The sequence below is a fragment of the Scyliorhinus torazame genome, chromosome 17, assembly GCF_047496885.1.
Source record: "Scyliorhinus torazame isolate Kashiwa2021f chromosome 17, sScyTor2.1, whole genome shotgun sequence".
Taxonomy (NCBI): Eukaryota; Metazoa; Chordata; class Chondrichthyes; order Carcharhiniformes; family Scyliorhinidae; genus Scyliorhinus; species Scyliorhinus torazame.
Genome location: NC_092723.1, coordinates 105508833 through 105531026, shown reverse-complemented (window position 1 = coordinate 105531026; position 22194 = coordinate 105508833). Strand labels below are relative to the sequence as shown.

The 22194-nt window shown below is 45.7% G+C and overlaps 1 long non-coding RNA gene across 1 annotated transcript in view; it reads left to right on the top strand.

The window, feature by feature from the left end:
• LOC140393560 (uncharacterized) overlaps positions 1-19504 on the top strand; it is a 73164-nt gene extending 53660 nt beyond the window's left edge. The window contains exon 4 of the long non-coding RNA XR_011935663.1: positions 19413-19504. This is a non-coding gene — a long non-coding RNA (uncharacterized lncRNA). The remainder of the gene's footprint in view (positions 1-19412) is intronic.
• The last annotated feature ends 2690 nt before the right edge of the window (positions 19505-22194 follow it).

The following is a 22194-nucleotide window of genomic DNA, read 5'->3' as shown; positions in this document are numbered from 1 at the left end:
TCAAGCTATGATTTCTTTTAAAACATGACAGCAGCAATCAAACACACTCTAACCCAGGCTTTTAACATTTACTGTACCAAATACAATACACATGAAATTTCTAAATTCATCACGATAGGCAAACAGAAACAATTATATTGTATTTGTACTTTGCATCAGTAAATCCTGTTCTAAATGAGAGATCAGACTAACTTCTTACTTCTTCCATTCGTTCATGAGATGTGGGCATCGCTGGCTCGACCAACATTTATTGTCCATCCCTAATTGTCCTTACAGTGGTGGTGAGCCGCCATCTTGAACTGTCGCAGTCCATGTGGTGTAGGTACATCCATGGTGCTGTTAGGAAGAGTTCCAGGAATTTGATGTGGTGACATTTACGCCCCATCACACCAGCTACATGAACGTTAGTTTTATGAAGCGTTGAGCATACTGCACAAACCTTTAAAAAGCACATCTCACCACCCTAAAAGAAAAAAAGCTGGGAATCTGATATCTGCGCTCACATTCGGCTGAGTGAGATTTAGGAACATAGGAACAGGAGTGGGCCATTCAGCCCTTCAAGCCTGCTCCACCTCTCAATGAGATTATGGCTGTGGCCCAACTCCATATACCTGCTTTTGGCCCATATCCCTTAATACTTTTGCTTCACAAAAATGTATCTGTCTCAGATTTAAAATTAACAACTGATCCAACATCAATAAACTCGCAATAATGGATGAAATGTTTGTTCGTGATTTTTCACACCGCATTATTTATTTTTATATACAGCACCACCCCCCCCCCCCTCCCCCACCCCCCCATCTCTTTTAAGAGCCCAAGCTTATAATGGCCAACCATCCATGCTGAAGAATTAATGATAACCACTTTTCATCATTGTTAAAGGCAATTACAAAGGAGCTCCATTTCATTGTTAGGAGCATCAGCTACATTGGGCAAACTCAGCAGCTCAGTTAAATATTTGAACCTTGTTAAAATGCAATTATCTTAATTACATAATCTTCAATATTTGCCATTTTAAAATCTCCGCAAAGCAAATTCCCAGAAGCGATCTTCTGGTCCTGAGTAGCTAAATAAAAATTATAACTATATATAGCTTTCAAACTCGGTTGAAGAATCATCACAAACCTCAAAATAGATATATTAATAGCTTGAACTCAGAGGCTCTTATAATAAGATTATTTCTGTGCCATTTCCTTCAAAACAAACTTTTGAGATCGAGTGCCTCCACCCACTATTCATGAACTTCTGTTAAATAACTTATTGCATTATTTTTCCAGCAAATGCACCTCCATTCCTTAGTAGAAGCACAGATGATCTCATCTGCTTCATATTGCTGATAAACCATGCTAGCATAAATCATTTATGTTATTAGCAGTATTATAAAGCATCTGCCTTTACTCCAGGTCCAAAGTTTGTGAGTTTAAGCCTTCCTCCCAGAGACTACAGTACATCAGACCTGACACCCGGTAGACTACTGAAGAAGTGACGTACTGTCATAGGTGATGTCTTTCAGATTGAAGCAAGGTGGTTGCTCCACCAATGAGCAGGAGAGTTCACTGGTGTCCTGACCAATATTTATTCTTGAACTCACATGAAAACAGATTAGCTATCTATTTGCCATTAGTACCATCAGGCTGCGTTTAAATTGCTTCCCAGTTTTGCCCACATTGAAACACTTCATTGGGCTATGAGGTACATTGTAACATCCCGAGGATTTGAAAACACTCTATGAATGCAAGTTCTTACATTATTTTAAATCTTATTAATACCTGGAGGAAAATATTCTCCAAAGCTGATAGCTGGAGAGTTGATTAAGCAAGGGGATGCCCGCGCAAATGAATGAAACATTATTTTCACGTTTCACACTGGGCAGGACAACATTCAGGTTGGGATTGATAAGTGGCAAGTGATATTCACGCCACACAAATGGTCAGGCAAGAAATCATGGACAAGAAATCATGGCACCTGAGCAGGATTCCAGGAAGATGAACACCCAGGGGGACTCACAGTCAGGTTAAAGTTGACTAGAATATGCAGAGCGCATGGACCACTCAATTATACAGAAAGATGGAAATTTGAGTCCCATGTATAGTCCAAGACTTTTATTGGTATAGTACAGGAGGCTTTCCATTCGAAATGAGTTGGTTCTCCAGCCACCTATCTGAAGATCTTTTACAAGTTGTCTGATAGCAATTCTGGGAAGCAGCCAGGGGTGGCACAGTGGCACAGTGATTAGCACTGTGACTCTCTGTGTGGCGTTTGTACGTTCACTGGGTGCTCTGATTTCCTCCCACAGTCCAAAGATGTGCAGGTTAGGTGGATGTGCCATGATAAAATTGCCCCTTAGTGTTCAAAGGTTAGCTGCAGTTACGGGGATAAGACAAGTGATTGGGCCTAGGTCGGGTGCTCTTTCAGAGGGTTTATGCAGACTCAATGGGCCGAATGGCCTCCTTCTACACTGTAGGGATTTATGAGAAGAATGTTTTAAAATCAGACCTATTGAAGTTAACTACAGAGCTTGTCACGGTAGTGTTTAAAATCAGCTTTTCTTGTATGATAGCTAACATTATAACCTCTGCCCGACCATTGTTGTTTCACTAATCTACCAATTTTCACTGATTTTACATGAACCAAGATTTTCCCTTCACGCAAATCTGCAAACCTGTTTCCAAATTTAAATCAGTTGTTTAGGGAAGATGTAGATATGATCATAAGAATAGAAAAGCAAAGTGCGTTTTAAAGGTGTTTGAAATTTGTAAGTGCTGGTGTTCAAAGTGTGCTTGTACAAAGAACGCAGGCAGTTTGCATGCAGGTGCAGAAAACAATTAGGATGGTAAATGGCAAGAATGAAGAAGTCTGGCTACAGTGCAAGGGATTTTGATGAGACAGCAGCTAGAGAACTGTATGCAATTTTGGTCTCCACATTTGAGAAAGGAAAACCTGCAATGGAGGCAGTGCAGTGAGGGTTCACTAGATTGTTCGCTGGGTAAGGGTGTTGAGAGGGTGAGTAAATTGGGCCTCTATTGTCTGGAGTTCAGAAGAATGAGAGGCAATCTAGTTCAAACCTATAAAATTCTACAGGGGTTTGATAGGGTGAACAACGAGATTGTTTCTGCTGGTTGGGAAATCTATAACACTGGGGACACAGTCTCAGGGTAAGGAGATGATCATTTAGGACTGAATTTAGGAAAAATGTGTTCATTCAATGGGTTGTGGGTTTTTGGTACCTTGACCCCAGAGGGTTGTGGATGCTGCATCGTTGAATTTATTTGAGGCTGGGATAGACAAATCTCTGGTCTCTCGGGGAATTCAGGGATCTGGGCAGTGGGTGAAAAATGGAGTTGAAATCCAAGATCAGCCATGATCATACTGACTGGCGGAGCAGAATCGATGGGCCGAGTGGTCTACTCTTGCTCGTTTTTCTTCTGTTCTCAAACTTATGCTCCAAAATGTTCACAATAAGGGACAATCTCAGCTTAAGTGTTAGGACGTATTTATAATGAACTCCTGCTGCTGACCTTCGCAGACTTATTTAATTTCCTTACCACCCATCAAAATATTAGCACAGTGGTTAGCACTGTTACTTCATAGCGTCAGGGACCCAGGTTCGATTCCCGGCTTGGGTCACTGTCTGTGCGGAGTCTGCACATTCTCTCCGTGTCTGCGTGGATTTCCTCCCACAAGTCCTGAAAGATGGGCTTGTTAGGTGAATTGGACATTCTAAATTCTCCCTCAGTACACCAGAATAGGTGCCTTAGTGTGGCGACCAGGGGATATTCACAGTTACTTCACTGCAGTATTAATGTAAGCCTACTTGTGACACAAATAAAGATTATTATTATTTAAAAATTTCAGTGTTCTTCCAATTCTGGCTTCTTGAATATGCTCGATTTTCATCGTCCCACCAATGGAGCCATGCCTTCAGCTGCCAAGGTCCTAAACTCTGAAATTCCACCTCTCGTTCAGACATTTGGCTATCCACCCTGACTCTGTCAAATTTTGTTTGATAATGCTCCTGCATGGAGCTTTTGAAGTTTTACAACATGAAAGTTGCTGTATAGGTACAAGCTGTTGCCAATTGTGGATATACCCACATAACTGGGTTGAGGTGCAATAAGATGTAGGGAGCTTCCTCACCTTCATCCCTGCTCCTTTCTACACTGATGACCTTGTAAGGAGCGACTTGAGGCTTCAGACCCACCACTGTCTGGAGTATCCAATTCTCAGCCTTGGCTTCGGCCTTCTTGCTGCAGATGTTTCGGGGCCTTTTCATAAAAGAACATATAAGGTACTCGCAGCGACTTCTGTAATGTGCAAGAGCACTCCCACAGCTGGTTTCAATCATTTATGAGGTTACAGCTCTCTTGCTTATAAACTTCAGAAAAATACTGCCTGCCAGGAAAATCAAAATGTATCTTGTGAGCAGCCAGAAAGAGTTAGTTCCAAGAACAAAGCATTACTTTAAGTTTTAATTGCACCTTGGCAAATTACTTCCATTGTACATGGTAATAAGCTTGAATTTCTGTAGACATGGAAATTAGAATGTTTCTTACATGCTTGGATGATGAGGTAAAGTATGAATTAGTGGAAAATCCAAATTAATTGATAAATATAACACTAGGATATAGCTCACTTTTCAACCTTCAGATCTATGTCAAAGGTTTGCAAAAAACAAGTGTATAAAGGTGTGAGTCACTTGTGCTTTATTTTTTTACATCACTCTGTATCTTCATTGTAACTCACCACATCATATTAAAGGGTATTAAGTTAAGATATAGGTTCACTGTAATGGCTGATTCCATGTTGGAGGGCAGGTAAGGCAACTTTTAGTATAATTGCTGAGAGATTGCAACCTACAATGGCGATCAGGGCAGAAAGGGTCCAGGGTAAGAGCCGGGGTTTTGACTCAGAGTGGAAGCTGGTCAGAGAGGAGCCAAGGCATGCACCAAACACTGAGCACCCCATTCCCCCACCATCCACTCGGCCTCAGCATCCTGAGGCAAAGGGGATTTTAAACTCTCAGCCTTCATCTGCATTACCGTTGCTTCATTCCTCAAGCAAAGCTGGCAAAAAGAGTAGCTGGTTGCCAAGTGGGAGCATCATCTTGGTGGCAGGAGGACAGGTTGGCACTAAAGGAATAGCCAACAGTACGGAGGTCTTTTAGGGGGTATCTGGATGGTCTTGTGGCCAGGAAGGTCTGGGGTGAACCTCGAGCTAAGAAGACCTAAACTCCCTGGCCCCACAAAGGAAGTCCAAAAGGCTTACTTGGGACTCTTCTGATCTCGTTTCCACTTTCTTTTGCATCCTGACCTGGGGCTGGAGCAGGGTATTTAGCAGGTAAGGCCCCCAGCCAATATTAACAGCCCAATTGTCCGGTTTCCACCAGATCTTTAGCGCCAAAAGTTTCCCTTTAGAGATTAGGTAGAGAATAGAAGGAAGGGGCCACCTAAAGGATTTTCTATTAGGTGGAAGAGTTTAAACAATAAGGACAGAATGAAGACAAACAGCCTAAAGGCTAGAGAATGGGTGAGAGGCTCATCAATGATAAGAGACAACAATTCAAACTGCATGCAAAGGGAATGATTGAATGAAGATATTTAATGACCAAGATATTCCACCCAAACTCCACCAGTTTTTCAGCGTAATTCAGCTGGGCAGCAGCAGGAACCTCTGCTGCATTTTTACACTGTTCCACTCTACTCTTGAGTGACAAGTGGCATGCGATCATCCACCCATATATGGCTGAGTGTACTGTTCTGCTGTCAAGTGATGGCAATATTCCAATCAAAGTATTTCTGTCATTTGCATTTTGCAAAAAACAAGAGATTTGACGTACTGTAATGTAGGGAATGCAGCAGCAAACTTGTGCAAAGTAAACTCTCACAAACAGCAACGTGATAATGGCCAGATAGTCTGTTTTGTGAGAGAGAGAGACTATAATAATCGCTTATTGTCACAAGTCTGTCCCCATCCCATGGGGACCCACATACGAAACCAGGCGGACACGCCGCCAGCTGGGGGTACCCTGCCGACCCCCCTTGGACTTGCCCCTGAACGTGCAGTCCGATCCCCCCCTGCCGACCCGGACACAATCCCGGCGCCTCAGGAGGCGGTCTATTCCCCTTAGCCTTTGGGGAATCATCCGCTGCGAGGAGCCCCTTGCCCCTTGGGAACCCCCCTGGACCTACCAGGTGTACCTGTCCCCTGACCTTGGACAAGGTCTCCTCCAACTCTGTTATCCGTGCCTGGCACGGCCCGTGAGCACAGTCCCCTACTTCCTCGCGAGCCACTCGGTACGCTGCCTGGATGTCCCGGAACTTCCCCTCCAGCTTCCTACACTGCTCTGTACTCCGAGCATAGAGTTCCTGGAGCCTCCATTCCTTTGTCTTACCCTCCACTATCTGGCAGTGGAGATACTCCTTCTCGCACCGGTTAGACTCGCTTTCCTGTAGGCTGTCCTGTTTCATTTCTGCCAATTCCTCCCGCAGTCGTTCCGCTGCGCTAGCGCTGTCCCCTGCGCTGGCCCTAACTTCTCCCAACTCCTGCTCTAATTCTTCGACCCTTCGCTCTGTTTTGGCTACCTGCTGGGACAAGCAGACTAGCCAAACTGCCTTCTCCAAGTGCCTTTTGTGTGCCTTACTTTCTGTCCATGCGGCCGCCGCCATTACGGGTCGCTCCGCATTGATTAGTTCTGAGACCCAAGGTTTGGTGAGGTTGACCTTTTGCCACATATACGAGGAGATTCTCTCCTCCATTTTACTTCGTTCCCTCACCCCCTCTGCCAAGTCACATACTCCAAACCACCGGGGTCCTGCGCGGTTGCCATTGTAGAGGGTTCCATCTCTGCTACTCCACTACTGGGCCGATATCTGGGGTTTGAGTATCTGTGTGTGTCTCTCTCCAGCTGGCACTGAAACTTCAGAGGCCAGGGGATGCCGCACTGGGACACCTCCACGGGAGAGAGCACTGAATCAAGCCTGCCGTTTATCCCTAACCGGAAGCCTGAGGCTTATATCACACAGATATCCAGACCCCCACCAATGCCCAGGTGATTCTCTCTCTTGCCGGTGGTGCAACACCCACCCGGTTCCTACTTCGCTGGAGTAGCTTTACTAAGAGAGAGAATAGGACACTGCTGTTTATTACCTAACCAGCAGCCTGTCCTGAGTGAATCGTTCAAGATGACCCTAGATTCTCGAACCCGGAATTAAGGTGAGGAATATCTTAACAATGACTTGGTCAGAGATCGCTGGTGAGAGATTGAAGAATTTAAACGACTCCAATTATCAGCAAATCAAGGTTTATTGCAAAACCCAGGTCAAAATCATCAAACAGAAGAAATTATAATAAAATCTTAAACTCTAACACAAACTAAGTCTATTCAGAAAGTACTATAACGGACACAACGTAAAATCTTATTGTTACACAGTTTTAGCAATGACACAGAACACAAATCAAGTCCCCTTCCCCAAAGCCTCAACCACTATCAAGGTCAAGGGAGTTTCGCAAGCTGCTGCAGGGTACTTACAGTCACAGGCTGCAGGAGGTCAAGTCAAAGGTGGAGAGGTCAAGCCAAGAGACCCTCAATCGAAACACAGCCCCTTTTATATCCGTTTTACCTGGCTTTTTCCTGTGTTCGGCCAGCCCCTTTTGCATTGAATCCATAAGGTTTAAAGTTCCCGCTGGTCCTGCCCCCTTTGAGCCGGTCAGACCTGTCAAGATAGGAGTACCTCCCCTAGGTCCGCCTCCAGTCTGCTTTTTGAGATAACGAGGTTGAGCTCCCTTGTGAAGATTTTCAAAGTCTTCCATCTGCTCTGGAGATCGCTGCTATGTTGATTGGATTCTGCTCTGGTGGAGGCATAGTCATTTACATCTGCATGGGGCTATGACCATCCCATTGTCCTGCTTGCAGGCAGGCCCCTTGTGTATTCCCGTACCCCTTTGTCTGTGTTTTAATCTTATCTAGTTGTCTGGCTCCTTCTTCCTTGTAGCTCCTGGGGGTGGGTTTGTAAATACCTATGCCCCTACTCGGCTCAGCGGACCAAGCCTGCTGGGAAATTTGGTTATGTTCCCTTGGCTGAAAAGTGTCCAGTTTACAGTCTCTGGGTTTTATCCTTGGGCAGTCCAAAAAGGGCCGAATTGCCCGAAAACCTTACAAATGGCAACTTTAAACTTCTGTGCTCAAATCTTGGACTAGGATTGAACCTGCATCCCTCTAACTCCAAGGCAAGAGTGCGAACCAATTGAGCCACAGATATAAGGAAGTAGTCAAACATTCCTGCTATCCAGCATTGCTCTGATGTTAGTGGGGGATTGAAGTGTTTAAAAAAGGTAAGTCTATTCGTATTGTAAGGGTCCTCCCTGTTTATTCCCTCCTTTCCCCCTTCTTTCATTTTTGCTGTTATTCTTTTGATCCTTGGATATCTTTAATTTAAGCGGGAGAATCCAGAAGTTCCAGGAATGATCACTTGCTGGTTTAAACTATTTCCCTCAGCATTGATAATACTACTTGTAGTTTAGTTGCAGGAGAGCCTCGAAAATCGGATAAACTTTCATTGGACAATCAGAAAAGACTCATTGCATTACATGAGAGACAGAAGGAGACAGATATAATAAAGATACTGAAAGATGGTGTTATAGGTTAACACCAGGAGCCACTTGGTTAACTAGTCATGATGTAGACATAAGAAACTCTGAACCAATACAGCCACATCCGTCATGACTAAAATCATGGAACCTGACTCAGTTAGAGACTGAAATACAATGCACTTTGGACATGTTGCAGAAACAAACGAAAATGCTGTGGTCCGCAGACTGCCAAGGGGTGTTTGAGAAATTGAGAGGCATCGTAACAAGCGAACCGATGTTGGACACCCCGGACATTTCCAGGTTATTTGAAATGGCCACAGTGCCAGTGACCTGTGGGTAGAGGCATTGCCACTATAAGGTGATGATGCAGGAATAGAGGCCAGGGGGACATTATTTTAAAAAATGAAGTCCATGCCAAAGGAAGAATTCCACCATTGAACAGGAAACATTAGCATTACTACTAGCCCTTCAGCACTTTGAAGTATATGTCCAACATGACAATCAGCAAAGCTTGGTTTACACAGACCATAATCCACTTGCATTTCTACAGAAATTTAAAACCCGGAATGCAAGATTAATCCATTGGAGTTTGTTATTGCAGCTGTTCAGTGTTGGAGTTGTACAAATTCCAGGAAGGGATAATGTAATTGCGGATGCTTTAAGGGGTGACTAGTTACAAATGTCGAGACTGGGAAGAGGACTTGTATAACGGAGATATATTGGATGGATAGGTGTTTGTGATTTATGTCTTGTATACCTCATTATGAAACGTCCGTGCCCTGAAGTTTCAGTATTTTAGGAGGGAGGTATGTTAGGTCCCATTTATTCCCCGTTGATTCCCTTACCTTTTTATTCCCTTATTTCCCCTCTCTTTTATTTTTGCTGTTATTCTTTTGATCCATGGAAGATTAATGGACATGTCACTTTAAGGCAAGCAGCCTGTATCTTTAATTCACGCAGGAGAATCAAGAAGCTACAGGAGAGATCATTTGCTGGTTCAAACTGGAGGTGCAGACTTTCCGGCACCAAGGACAGAGATGGGCTGAGACTCAGTTTGATTGATTTGGCTGGTGGCCATTGAAACGGCACAAAAGGCCGTGCTCTATCCGGTAACTGGTGGTGATTGGATATGATCCCACGGGTATGCTTTTCAGAGTTTTCATGGTTTCAGTTTGATTCCTGTCGGCAGAAAGATAAGAATCTCTCCGTTTTTCTCCAGAAAGTCTGTGTATCTGAACTGGCAGAGAGCCTGGATGTATCTATTTGTTTTTAAAATTCATTTACGGAATGTAGGTGTCGGTGGTTAGGCCAGCATTTATTGCCCATCCCTAGTTGCCCTTCAGAAGGTGGAAGTGAGTTGCGTCCTTGAACTGCTACAGTCCTTGAAGTGTAGGTACAGCCACTGTGCTGTTAGGAAGGGAGTTCCAGGATGTTGCCCCAGCAACAGTGAAGGAACGGCAATATATTTCCAAGTCAGGGTGGTGAGTGACTTGGAGGGGAAGCCCCAGGTAGTGGGGCTCCCAGTTATATGCTGCACTTGTCCTTCCAGATGGTAGCGGTTGTGAGTTTGGAAGGCGCTGTCTATATATAATATAATTATCTTTATTGTCACAAGTAGGCTTACATTAATACTGCAACAAAGTTACTGTGAAAAGCCCCTAGTCGCCACATTCCAGCGCCTGTTCGGTTACATAGAGGGAGAATTCAAAATGTCCAAATTACCTAACAGCATGTCTTTCGGGACTTGTGGGAGGAAACCGAAGGACCCGGCGGAAACCCACGCAGAGACGGAGTAAACGTGCAGGCTCCACACAGACAGTGACCCAAGCTGGGACTCAAACTTGGGACCCTGGAGCTGTGAAGCAACAGTGATAACCACTGTGCTACCATGCCACCCACGGAGGAACCACAGAGGTGAGTTATTGCAGTGCATCTTGTAGATGGTAAACACAGCTGCCACTGTTCGTTGGTGGTGGAGGGTTTGAATGTTTTTTACGGAAGGGGTAGTAATCAAGCAGACCGCTTTGTCCTGGATGGTGTCGAGCTTCTTGAGTGTTGTTGGAGCTGCGCTCATCCAGGCAAGTGGAGAGTATTCCATTACGCCCCTGACTTATGCCTTTTAGATGGTGGACAGGTTTTGGGGAGTCAGGAGGTGAGGCATTCCTGACACTTTCAGGATTTTCAGCCTCGGACCTGCATTTTTGCCACAGTATTTATATGGTTGCTGCAGTTCAATTTCTGAAAGCCCTTGTTTGTTGTGAGTGGGGGATTCAATAATGACATTGCCATTGAATGAGAAAGGGCGGTGGTTAGATTCTCTCTTATTGCAGATGATCATTGCCTGACCATTTGTGTGGCGTGAATGTCAGTTGCCACTTATCAATCCCAGCCTGAATGTTGTCCTGCCCAGTGTGAAACCAGGCAAGTGGAGAGTATTCCATTACACTCCTGACTTGTGCCTTGTAGATGGACAGGCTTTGGAGGGTCAGGATGTGAGTTACTCGTGTAGGATTCTGAGCTTTGACCTGCCCTGATAATCACAGTATTTATATGGCTAGTCCAGTTCAGTTTCTGATCAATTGTAACCCCGAGGATGTTGATTGTGGGGGATTTAGCGATGGTAATGCCCTTGAATATCAAGGATGGTGGTTGGATCCTCTCTTATAGGAGATGGTCATTGTCTGGCACTTATTGGTACGAATGTATCTTGCCACTTGTCAGCCCAAGCCTGGATATTGTCCAGGTCTTGCTGCATTTGGACCCGGACTGCTTCAGTATCTGCGGAGTCGCGAATGGTGTTGAACATTGTGCAGTCATCGCAAACATCACCACTTCTAACCTTATGATGAAGCAGCTGAAGATGGTTGGGTCTTGGACACTGCCCTGAGGAACTTCTGCAGTGATGTCCTGCAGCTGAGATGATTGATCTCCAACCACCACAACCATCTTCCTTTGTGCCAGGAAAGGGCTGGTTTAGCTCAGTGGACTCGTCAGCTGGCTTGTAATGCAGAACAAAGCTGGCAGCGTGGGTCCAATTCCCGTCCCAGCTTACCCGAACAGGTGCCGGAATGTAGCGACTAGGGGCTTTTCACAGTAACTTCATACTTGTGACAATAAAAGATTACTGTTATTGTTTATTGTTGTATGACTCCAACCAGCGGCGAGTTTTCCCCCTGATTCCCATTGACTCCAGTTTAGCTGGGGCTCCTTGATGCCACACTTGGTCAAATGCTGCCTTGATGTCAAGGGCAGTCACTCTCACCTCACCTCTGGCATTCAGCTCTTTTGTCCATATTTGAACCAAGGCTGTAATGAGGTCAGGAGTTGAGTGACCCTGGCGGAACCCAAATTGAGCGTACGTGAGCAGGTTATTGCTCAGTAAGTACCGCTTGATAGCAGTATTGATGACTCCCTCCATCACTTTGCTGATGATGGAGAGTAGATTGACCGGGCGGTAATTGGCTGGGTTGGATTTGTCCTGTTTCAGGTGTACAGGACACACCTGGGCAATTTTCCACATTGCTGGTAAATGCCAGTGTTGTAGCTGTCCTGGAGCAGCTTGGCTAGGGGTGTGGCAAGTTCTGGTGCACAAGTCTTCAGAATATTGCCGGAATATTGTCAGGCCCCACAGCCTTAGCAGTATCCAGTGCCTTCAGCCATTTCTTTATAACACGTGAATCATATTGGCTGAAGACTGACATCTCTGATGCTGGGACCTCCAGAGGAGACTGAGGTAGATTATCCACTCAGCACTTCTGGCTAAAGATTGTTGCGAATGCCTCAGCTTTGTCTTTTGTACAGATGTGCTGGGCTCCTCCATCATTGAGTATGGAGATATTTGTGGAGCCTCCACCTCCAGTGACTTGTTTAACCCACCATTCACGGCTGGATGTGGCAGGACTACAGAGCTTAGATCCGATGCATTCGTTGTTAAATCACTATTACTTGCTGCTTATGCTGTTTGACAGACAAGTAGCTTCATCAGGTTGACACCTCATTTCTCAGTATGCCTGATGTTGCTCGGGGCGTGCTTTCCTGCATTCTTCATTCAACCAGGGTTGACCCCCTGGCTTGGTGGTAATGGTAGAGTGGGGGATATGCCAGGCCATGAGGTTGCAGATTGTGGTTGAAGACAATTCTACTGCTGCTGGTGGCCCACAACACCTCATGGATGCCCAGTCTTGAGTTGCTAGATCTTTTCAAAGTCTATTCCATTTAGCTTGGTGGTAGTGCCGCACACGCGATGAAGGGTGGCCTCAATGTGAAGACGGAACTTTGCCTCCATAAGGACTGTGGTCACTTCTACCAATACTGTCATAGACAGATGCATCTGCAGCAAGCAAATTGGTGAGGATGCGGTCAAGTATGCTTTTCCCTCTTGTTGGTTCCCTCACCACCTGCTGCAGTTCCAATCTAGCAGCTATGTCCTTTAGGACCCGTCCAGCTCAATCTGTGGTGGTACTACCGCGTCACTTTTGGTGATGGACATTGAAGCCCCCACCCAGAGCATATTCTGTGCCCTTGCCACCCTCAGTGCTTACTCCAAGTGGTGTTCAACATGGAGGAGTACTGATTCATCAGCTGGTGGTGGCTGGTACATGGTAATCAGCAGGAGATTTCCTTGCCCATGGTAAACCTGAAGCTATGAGACTTCATGGGGTCCAGTGTCGATGTTGAGGATTCCCAGGGCAACTTCGTCCCGACTGTATACCACTGCGCCGCCACTTCTGCTGGGTCTGTCCTGCCGGTGGGACAGGACATACCCAGGGACAGTGATAGTGCTGTCTGGGACATTATCTGTAAGGTATGATTCTGTGAGTATGCCTGTGTCAGGCTGTTGCTTAACTAGTCTGTGAGACAGCTCTGCCAACTTTGGCACAAGCCCCCACACTTTAGTAAGGATGACTTTGCAGAATCAGTGGGGCTGGGTTTGTCTTTGTCATTTCCAGTGCCTAGGGTGATGCTGGGTGATCCGTCCGGTTTCATTCCTTTTTTTGTGTTTTTGTAGCAGTTGAATTCAACTGAGTGGCTTGCTAGGCCATTTCAGAGGGCATTTCAGAGTCAACCACATTGCTGTGGTTCTGGGGTCGCATGTAGGTCAGATCAGGTCAGGGCGGCAGATTTCCTACCCTAAAGGACATTAGTGAATCAGATGGGTTTTTATGACAATCAACAATGGTTTCATGGTCATCAATAGACTTTAAATTCCAGATGTTTTATTATTCACCTGCCGTGGTGGGATTCAAACCGGTGTCCTCGGATCATTCTCTTGGGTCAGTGACAATACCACTATGCTACCGCCTCCCCATATGGCTCCCCTGTTCCCCATATTCATATCGCACCCCCCTCGCCCTCCTTAACTGCTCCACTGCCTTTCCCATCGCCAGCCTATCAAACTGCCCCTGCAACCTCTCCGCCAAAAGCTCCTTGGTGGGGGCCCCTGCGTATCTCTTGTCCACCTCTTCTATCGCATCTAACAGCCGTCCATTCTCTTCCATCCATCTCCTGTCCCTGTGTGCCTTAAACGAGACAATCGCCCCTCAGATCATCGCCTTTTATGCTTCACAAAATGTGGCCGTCGGCACCTCCCCATTCTGGTTAATCTCCATGTAGTCGCCAATTGCCGACCTTACCTTTTCGCAAAGCCCCTTCTCTGCCAAAAGACCCAAATCCAACCTCCATCCCGGCCTTGGTGCCTGCCCTTTGCTGAGCCTCAACTCCACCCAATGCGGCATGTGATCAGATATTACAATTCTGGAGAATCTGCCTCCACCACCCCCAACAGCACTGCCCAGCTCACCACGAAGAAATCAATACTCAAGTACACCTTAAATATGTGTGAGAAGAAGGAGTATTCCCTCCCCGCCCCGTGTTCTTAAATATAGCGGGTCAACCATTCCCATCTGCTCCATAAACCCTCCCAACTCCTTTGCCATCTTCAACCTTCCCATTGGCTTGGGGCTCGACTGTCCACCCTCGGTTCCCTCATGCAATTAAAATCTCCACCTATAATCAATTGGTGCGAATCCAGATTCGGAGTTGCTCCCAGCGAACCCCTCACAAACCCGACATCATCTCAGTCTGGTGCATATATGTTGACTAGCACCACTGGTGTCCCTTCCAACCCACCCCCCTCCCTATTACATATCTCTTCCAGCCACCCCCCCCCGCCCCAGCACCACCCTGGGTCCCGTATCTCCTTAGCTTCCACAAACCCCGTTCTCTTATTTAGCAAAATGGTCAGCCCCCGTGACTTCAAGTGAGACTCCCGCGTGGAATACCTGTCCCACCCATCCCTTCCTCAGCCTAATCTGGTCCTTCAGTCAGAGGTGCGTCTCCTGTAAGAAGATTACCTCCGCCTTCAAACTCCTCAAGTGTGCAAAGGCCGGGGATCTCTTAGCCGGCCTATTTAGCCCCCGAGCATTCCATGTTACAAATCTTATTGGGGGCTTACACCTCCATTCCTCTCTATCATCCGCCATAATCCTCTTCCGGCTCTGCCTTTTCCAATACCGTCCTTTATTGGGCGAAAGAAGGGGAAACAACGACCAAAGTCGCAATCTCCACTCTCCAAAAAAGACAGTGCAAATGACAAGGGGTGGGTGGGGGGCAGTGGGAAGCGGAAATACCCCGTACAAACTTGTAAGTTTGCAACTCTGAAAAATAGAATTTGAAGTAACAGCACTCAACAAACAAGACCCCCGCTGGACCCTCTGACAACAGACAACAACCATACCCTCCAACCTTTACAGTAGCAGCTCCTTCATCTTACATCAACTCTCAGTTCTCCCCTGATTTATGGTCTCATATAAAATCATTCACCTCTTCTGGCAACTCTAGATAGTATGCCCGGCCTTCAAATGTGACCTACAGTTTCACTGTGTGTAGAATCCCACAACCGAGGTTTCTTTCAGTATTATATCACCTTGGCCCTGTTGAAACCTGCGCACCTCTTCGCCAGTTCCGTCCTGATGTCTTGGTAGATGCGAACCCAGTTCCCCTCTCACTCTCAGTCCTGCTTCACCCTGGCCCAATGCAAGATCCTTTCCTTTTCCAAAAATTTGTGTATTCGCAATCACCAACCTTGGCGGCTCCTCCGTTATCGGCCTTTGCCTTAAGGACCTGTGGTATTATCATAAATGTAAGACCAACAAAGGTTAATGAAATGTCTAGATCAGCCACTAAAGGGAGCTAGAGTTACATGTATATAAGACATTGATGCTAAGCCTTGTGGGGGAGAGAAGTAAAGGAGTTAGCTAGAGTACAGACTGAAGGCAAGATAATGTGAGTAAGAGCAGATCATAGTTTGTACTCATGTAGAGATTAGTTGAAGGTGAGTGTAGATTATATGTTAATTATCAACTGTGTATTCTTCAGGAGTACGTATCGAATCCAAATTAGTAGTTAATACATTTATAGGTTTGTTCAAGTTAAAGCTATTTTGTGGTCTTTGTGAACACTACGCCAACCATCCTGAATTTAGCAACACAAAGAACACCACTGGACCTGTGTGCCCTATCCATTTCTGGGGCCTTGTCCAGCACTCCTTGCTCCACCAGCCCAGCTAGTATCTTTGCCACATATTTTGTGGCGCTCATCCTTTCCAAAGCAGCGCCTGGGTGGGTTAGTCCTCCCAGCAAGGACTGTACTGGGAGTGAGATGCTGCCTTGAGCAGAATATTATACATAGTTAAATAAACCTCTGTTCTCTTACTGCTGGCTTCCTCAGGTTACTAAACCCTTTACTGAAAAAAACCTGAGTCAATTAATTTTACAACACGCACTTCAGGCTGGATTCTCCAGTCCCTCGTGTTTCTCGGTGGCGGCCATTCGCTGGTGGCGGCATTCTCTACTCCCGCCACTTGTTAATGGAATTTCCTATTGAAGACATCCCACGCCGCCAGGAAACCCATGGGCCGGATTGCACTGCTGGTGGGAATAGAGGATCCCAACGGCCAGACAATTCCCACACTCAAGTGTTGATGCGACATATGTTTTAATTTAGTTGTTTCAAAAGCAAGGGTCTGTTTGCCTCTCTCACATGTGAATCCAGGTGAGAGCTTTATCGAGGTACCTAAGCACAGAAACATATTAAAGGGCAGAACTAATCCATTGCAAACAATCTGGGTGATCGAATTCGCACTCAGAAAAAATTAAACATTAGTGTTTATGTTGTTTGATAAACAAACTTGCAAGGTATTAGAAGTTAATTGAAAAGAGTCTTTTGAATTTAAAGGCTTCAAAATGGATTCACAAACTGGGAGAAGAGAATGGTTCTCCCACCAGAAGGGGCTGGCCTGAGGAACCCCATAAATTGGGGCCTTGGGTTCATTTACAAGTGACCTACGAGTTGTATATTCTTGCAGGCCTCAAGCCAGGAAGGGGGGGGGGGGAGGGGGCAGGGAGAGGAGGGAGGAAGCAATCAGGAGTGGCAGGTGAGGGGGAATTTATCAAGAGAGCAGGAAAGCCATTGGGGAAAGGGGGCAAACGATGCAGAAGGTTGGGGAATTTATTGGGAGATGGTTGGAAGTAAGTGCTGCAATAAGAGGGGATGATTGAAAGTTAGATGGTAGTGATCATGAGGGAGCCAAATGGTGGTCTCATACAGTCAGGGGCCTGTCTATTTGCGTATGCGAGTGCTACTCGGCCCTTGACTCTTCCCTGCCTTTATCAATATGATGGGTGCTGCACCTCTGGCATGTGGTGAGCATATATGGTCTGCTTCTTTCTTATACTGGATTCAGGCATCCATTTTGCACATTTCAGGCATCCATTTTGCACATATGATAAACGGGAGCAGTCCCATTAAATTTAACGGCCAGTTAAAATAAGCCTAAAATTTCAAATCAATGTTCCTATTAATTTCCATACAAATTGATATTATTAACTGATCGTGGTGTTCTTATACAGGATTTGCCAACCAAGGAAGCAGTCTAAAAAACAAATTGTGAGCATTTTAGCATTGCCTCTTTACTAAATATAACTTCGGATCCCATTTGGAAAATTAAGGGTACATTCCTCCAAATGTCTGATGACAACATCTTCTTTAGGATCTGGGTCAGCAGACTGCCAGCTGAAGCAGTGTTTTGCCACCTGTAGCCAATCTGTTACACAGACACGACCCCAGCCATTGACCATCAGCAAGACCCATTGCTTCAGCATCTAAATCTCTGACTCATTTCTGACTAGCACTGAAGCACTAGCTAACTACAGTGGTCTCAGACACGTATTTGAGGTATTAGTTAACATAGACAGCACATTCAGTTCCTTTCACTTTAAAGAACAGGAGCTCAACATGGCTACTAAACTTAACCACACTGCCACCAGTCAAAGATTTTCGGAGTCATTTTTGACGCAATCAAGTATTCAGCCAGCCTCCTCTGCCAACATCTTTTCCCTGCCCATGCACCCAGCCTCACCTGGAGTTAATTACTAATTGCATTCTTTGTGGGGGCAGCACGGGGGGCACAATGGTTAGCACTGCTGCTTCATCGCACCGAGGACCCGGGTTCGATCCCGGCCCCGGGTCACTGTTCGTGTGAAGTTTCAACATCGTCCCATCGCCTGTGTGCGTCTCACCCCACAAGCCAAAGATGTGCCTCTCATTTTCCCCCAAATTTTCTGAGAATGTGACAGAACCAGATTCAATTGTGTTTTTCCATAGGGGATTGACCACAGTAAATTGCCCCTTAATTGGAAAAAAAAGAATTGGACAATTTAAATTTATGAAAAAAAATCTAATTGCATTCTCTGCAATGTGCATAGCCTTGCTGAAAGTTACCAGTTAGAATATCCTGTTCTGGACCATTGGCTTTTCGACGCAAGAGGGCAGAAAGGGGCAAACAAATCTTAGAATGCTCAAGAGACACAGCCCAGATGAACTATTAACCCCGTTAGCCACAGTTGCAAATCCCGTATTGGCCGCTAAATCTCGCGAGCGGCCAAAAAATAGGACTTCCAAAGTTGCACAACCTTCTGAGAGAAAAAAATCTCTTCATCTCTGTCCTAAAAGGGCGATCCCTAATTTTAAAAAGGGGGTCCCCCTAGTTCTGGACTCACGCCCAAGAGGACCACAGCATAAAAGATGGCCATTCAGCCCATTGTCTCTATGCCAGCTCTCTGCCAGAGTAACTCATATTGTCGCACTAACCCCTCCTTTCCTTTGTAGCCCTGCAAATGTTTCTATCTTCAAGGACAGATGTCTCCGCACGTTCGCTGCCGTCGGGATTCTCTGGGGCCGCCAGCAGCTCTGCCCCGCCCGCAGGTTCCGCGATGGTCTGGGGTGGCTTCAATGTGACAAGCGGCAGGAGTAGAGAATCCCACCGCCAAGGAACGGCACGTTAAACCTCTCCATCTTCGCGGGCAGACTCGCAACAGAGATTCCCGGCCGAGATAATTAGCAATACCCTATGGAAAAACACAATTGAATCTGGTTCTGTCACATTCTCAGAAAATTAAGGGATTTGGGGGAAAATGAGAGGCAGATCACTGATCATGAAGCAAAAACAAAGTGTTCATAAGAATCTTCCGTTCATCAGTTTGTGACTATCCAATTGAAAAATGATGATTAATGAAAGGATTATGATTAGCCCCTGGAATATTCATTGACATGCCTCTGGCCATCATTGTTTAACACAGACTTAATAGAACGACCATCCAGAAAATAATATCAAAGCAGATACAATTATTTTGTAATCCAGGCAATTTAAGCAATGAAAACACACTTAGTGATCTCAATTATAGTAATATGATGGCTGCGAGTTCAAGCATGTTGTGTTCAAGATTAATTATGACCATTTGTGTTTATGCCTTCAAACCGAAAAGAACGGAACACAGAACAGGATGCTGATACATGAAGTAATTGCTGTCTCCATGGTACCGGTTAGCGACATTCTGCCTGGAAACATATAAGTAGTCAGCAGGTATGAATTATGCTGCTGAAGGGTATTTTAATGCCAAGCACATTCTTGAACTTACATGGATGGGAGCCAAGCACACATGCAACAAGGGAGAAATTAGTTACGTACAATGATATTTGGTGTTCTGTCATTTTAATGCGATTTTGAAACCTTTTCCACTTTTATTTGCCAACCCTTCCGCCTTCATGTGTACTGGTATAAATCTCATCCATAGTGACCCCCTTTATCTTTTGCAGAATGTAAGAATGTAAGATTATCGAAACCTTGCAGAGCTGTTGTTGCAAGAAATGAAGGAGCATTTTCAAAACACCTGTACAAAACCTTCCCCTCCACCAATACATCTGGCTGTTCAAAAGAAAAACCAATTAGAATAACTGAGCAAGTAATTGTTATATATTAACCCTTCATAGAGACGCCCCGGGTCCGATCTCCAGCACGGACAAGATACCAACTGGGCACCTTGACACTGTCAGCCGGGCAGTGCCCCTGTCAGCCTGGAAGTGCCACCTGGGCACTCTGTCAGTGTCACAGTGGCACCCATATGGCAGTGCCAGGGTGCCAGGCTGACAGTGCCAAGGTGCCCAGTTGGCATCTTGGTTGCCAGAGTCCACCCTGCCCAGTGCCCGACCACCCAGAAGTCTCCAATCACCTCGGAGACCCGCCCAAGTGCCATTATGCCACGTTTGTGAAAACCACTGTTAAACGGCACCTGGTTGGGGAATCTGAGGCGTGGCCGTTCGATCACACGCCTTGGGTAATTCCGGCACAGACACTTGAATATGCAAATCTGGATCACATCCATTCAGGGGGAGACCCAGTTCGTGACACCTCACGAGATCTCATAGATCATAGAATCATAGAATTTATAGTGCAGAAGGAGGCCATTCAGCCCATTGAGTCTGCACCCTTAGAAAAAGCACCCATAAGACCATAAGACATAGGAGCGGAAGTAAGGCCATTCGGCCCATCGAGTCCACTCCACCATTCAATCATGGCTGATTTCAACTCCATTTACCCGCTCTCTCTCCATAGCCCTTAATTCCTCGAGAAATCAAGAATTTATCAACTTATGTCTTAAAGACACTCAACGTCCCGGCCTCCACCGGCCTCTGTGGCAATGAATTCCACAGACCCATCACTCTCTGGCTGAAGAAATTTCTCCTCATCTCTGTTCTAAACTGACTCCCTTTTATTCTAAGGCTGTGCCTCCGGGTCCTAATCTCCCCTGCTAATGGAAACAACTTCCCTACGTCCACCCTATCTAAGCCATTCATTATCTTGTAAGTTTCTATTAGAGTTCCCCTCAACCTCCTAAACTCCAATGAATATAATCCCAGGATCCTCAGACGTTCATCGTATGTTAGGTCTACCATTCCTGGGATCATCCGTGTGAATCTCCGCTGGACCCGCTCCAGTGCCAGTATGTCCTTCCTGAGGTGTGGGGCCCAAAATTGCTCACAGTATTCTAAATGGGGCCTAACTAATGCTTTATAAAGCTTCAGAAGTACATCCCTGCTTTTATATTCCAAGCCTCTTAAGATAAATGACAACATTGCATTTGCTTTCTTAATTACGGACTCAACCTGCAAGTTTACCTTTAGAGAATCCTGGACTAGGACTCCCAAGTCCCTTTGCACTTCAGCATTATGAATTTTGTCACCGTTTAGAAAATAGTCCATGCCTCTATTCTTTTTTCCAAAGTGCAAGACCTCGCACTTGCCCACGTTGAATTTCATCAGCCATTTCTTGGACCACTCTCTTAAACTGTCTAAATCTTTCTGCAGCCTCCCCACCTCCTCCATACTACCTGCCCCTCCACCTATCTTTGTATCATCGGCAAACCTAGCCAGAATGCCCGCAGTCCCATCACCTAGATCGTTAATATATAAAAAGAACAGCTGTGGCCCCAACATTGAACCCTGCGGGACACCACTCGTCACCGGTTGCCATTCCGAAAAAGAACCTTTTATCCCAACTCTCTGCCTTCTGCCTGACAGCCAATCGTCAATCCATGTTAGTACCTTGCCTCGAATACCATCGGCCTTTATTTTACTCAGCAGTCTCCCGTGAGGCACCTTATCAAAGGCCTTTTGGAAGTCAAGATAGATAACATCCATTGGCTCTCCTTGGTCTAACCTATTTGTTATCTCTTCAAAGAACTCTAACAGGTTTGTCAGGCACGACCTCCCCTTACTAAATCCATGCTGACTTGTCCTAATCCGACCCTGCACTTCCAAGAATTTAGAAATCTCATCCTTAACAATGGCTAATTGGCCTATAATTTTCCATCTTTTTCCTTGTTCCCTTCTTGAACAGGGGTGTTACAACAGCGATTTTCCAATCCTCTGGGACTTTCCCTGACTCCAGTGACTTTTGAAAGATCATAACTAACGCCTCCACTATTTCTCCAGCTATCTCCTTTAGAACTCTAGGATGTAGCCCATCTGGGCCTGGAGATTTATCAATTTTTAGACCTCTTAGTTTCTCTAGCACTTTCTCCTTTGTGATGGCTACCATATTCAACTCTGCCCCCTGACTCTCCTGAATTGTTGGGATATTACTCATGTCTTCTACTGTGAAGACAGACGCAAAGTACTTATTTAGTTCCTCAGCTATTTCCTTGTCTCCCATCACTAGATTACCAGCGTCATTTTGGAGTGGCCCAATGTCTACTTTTGCCTCCCATT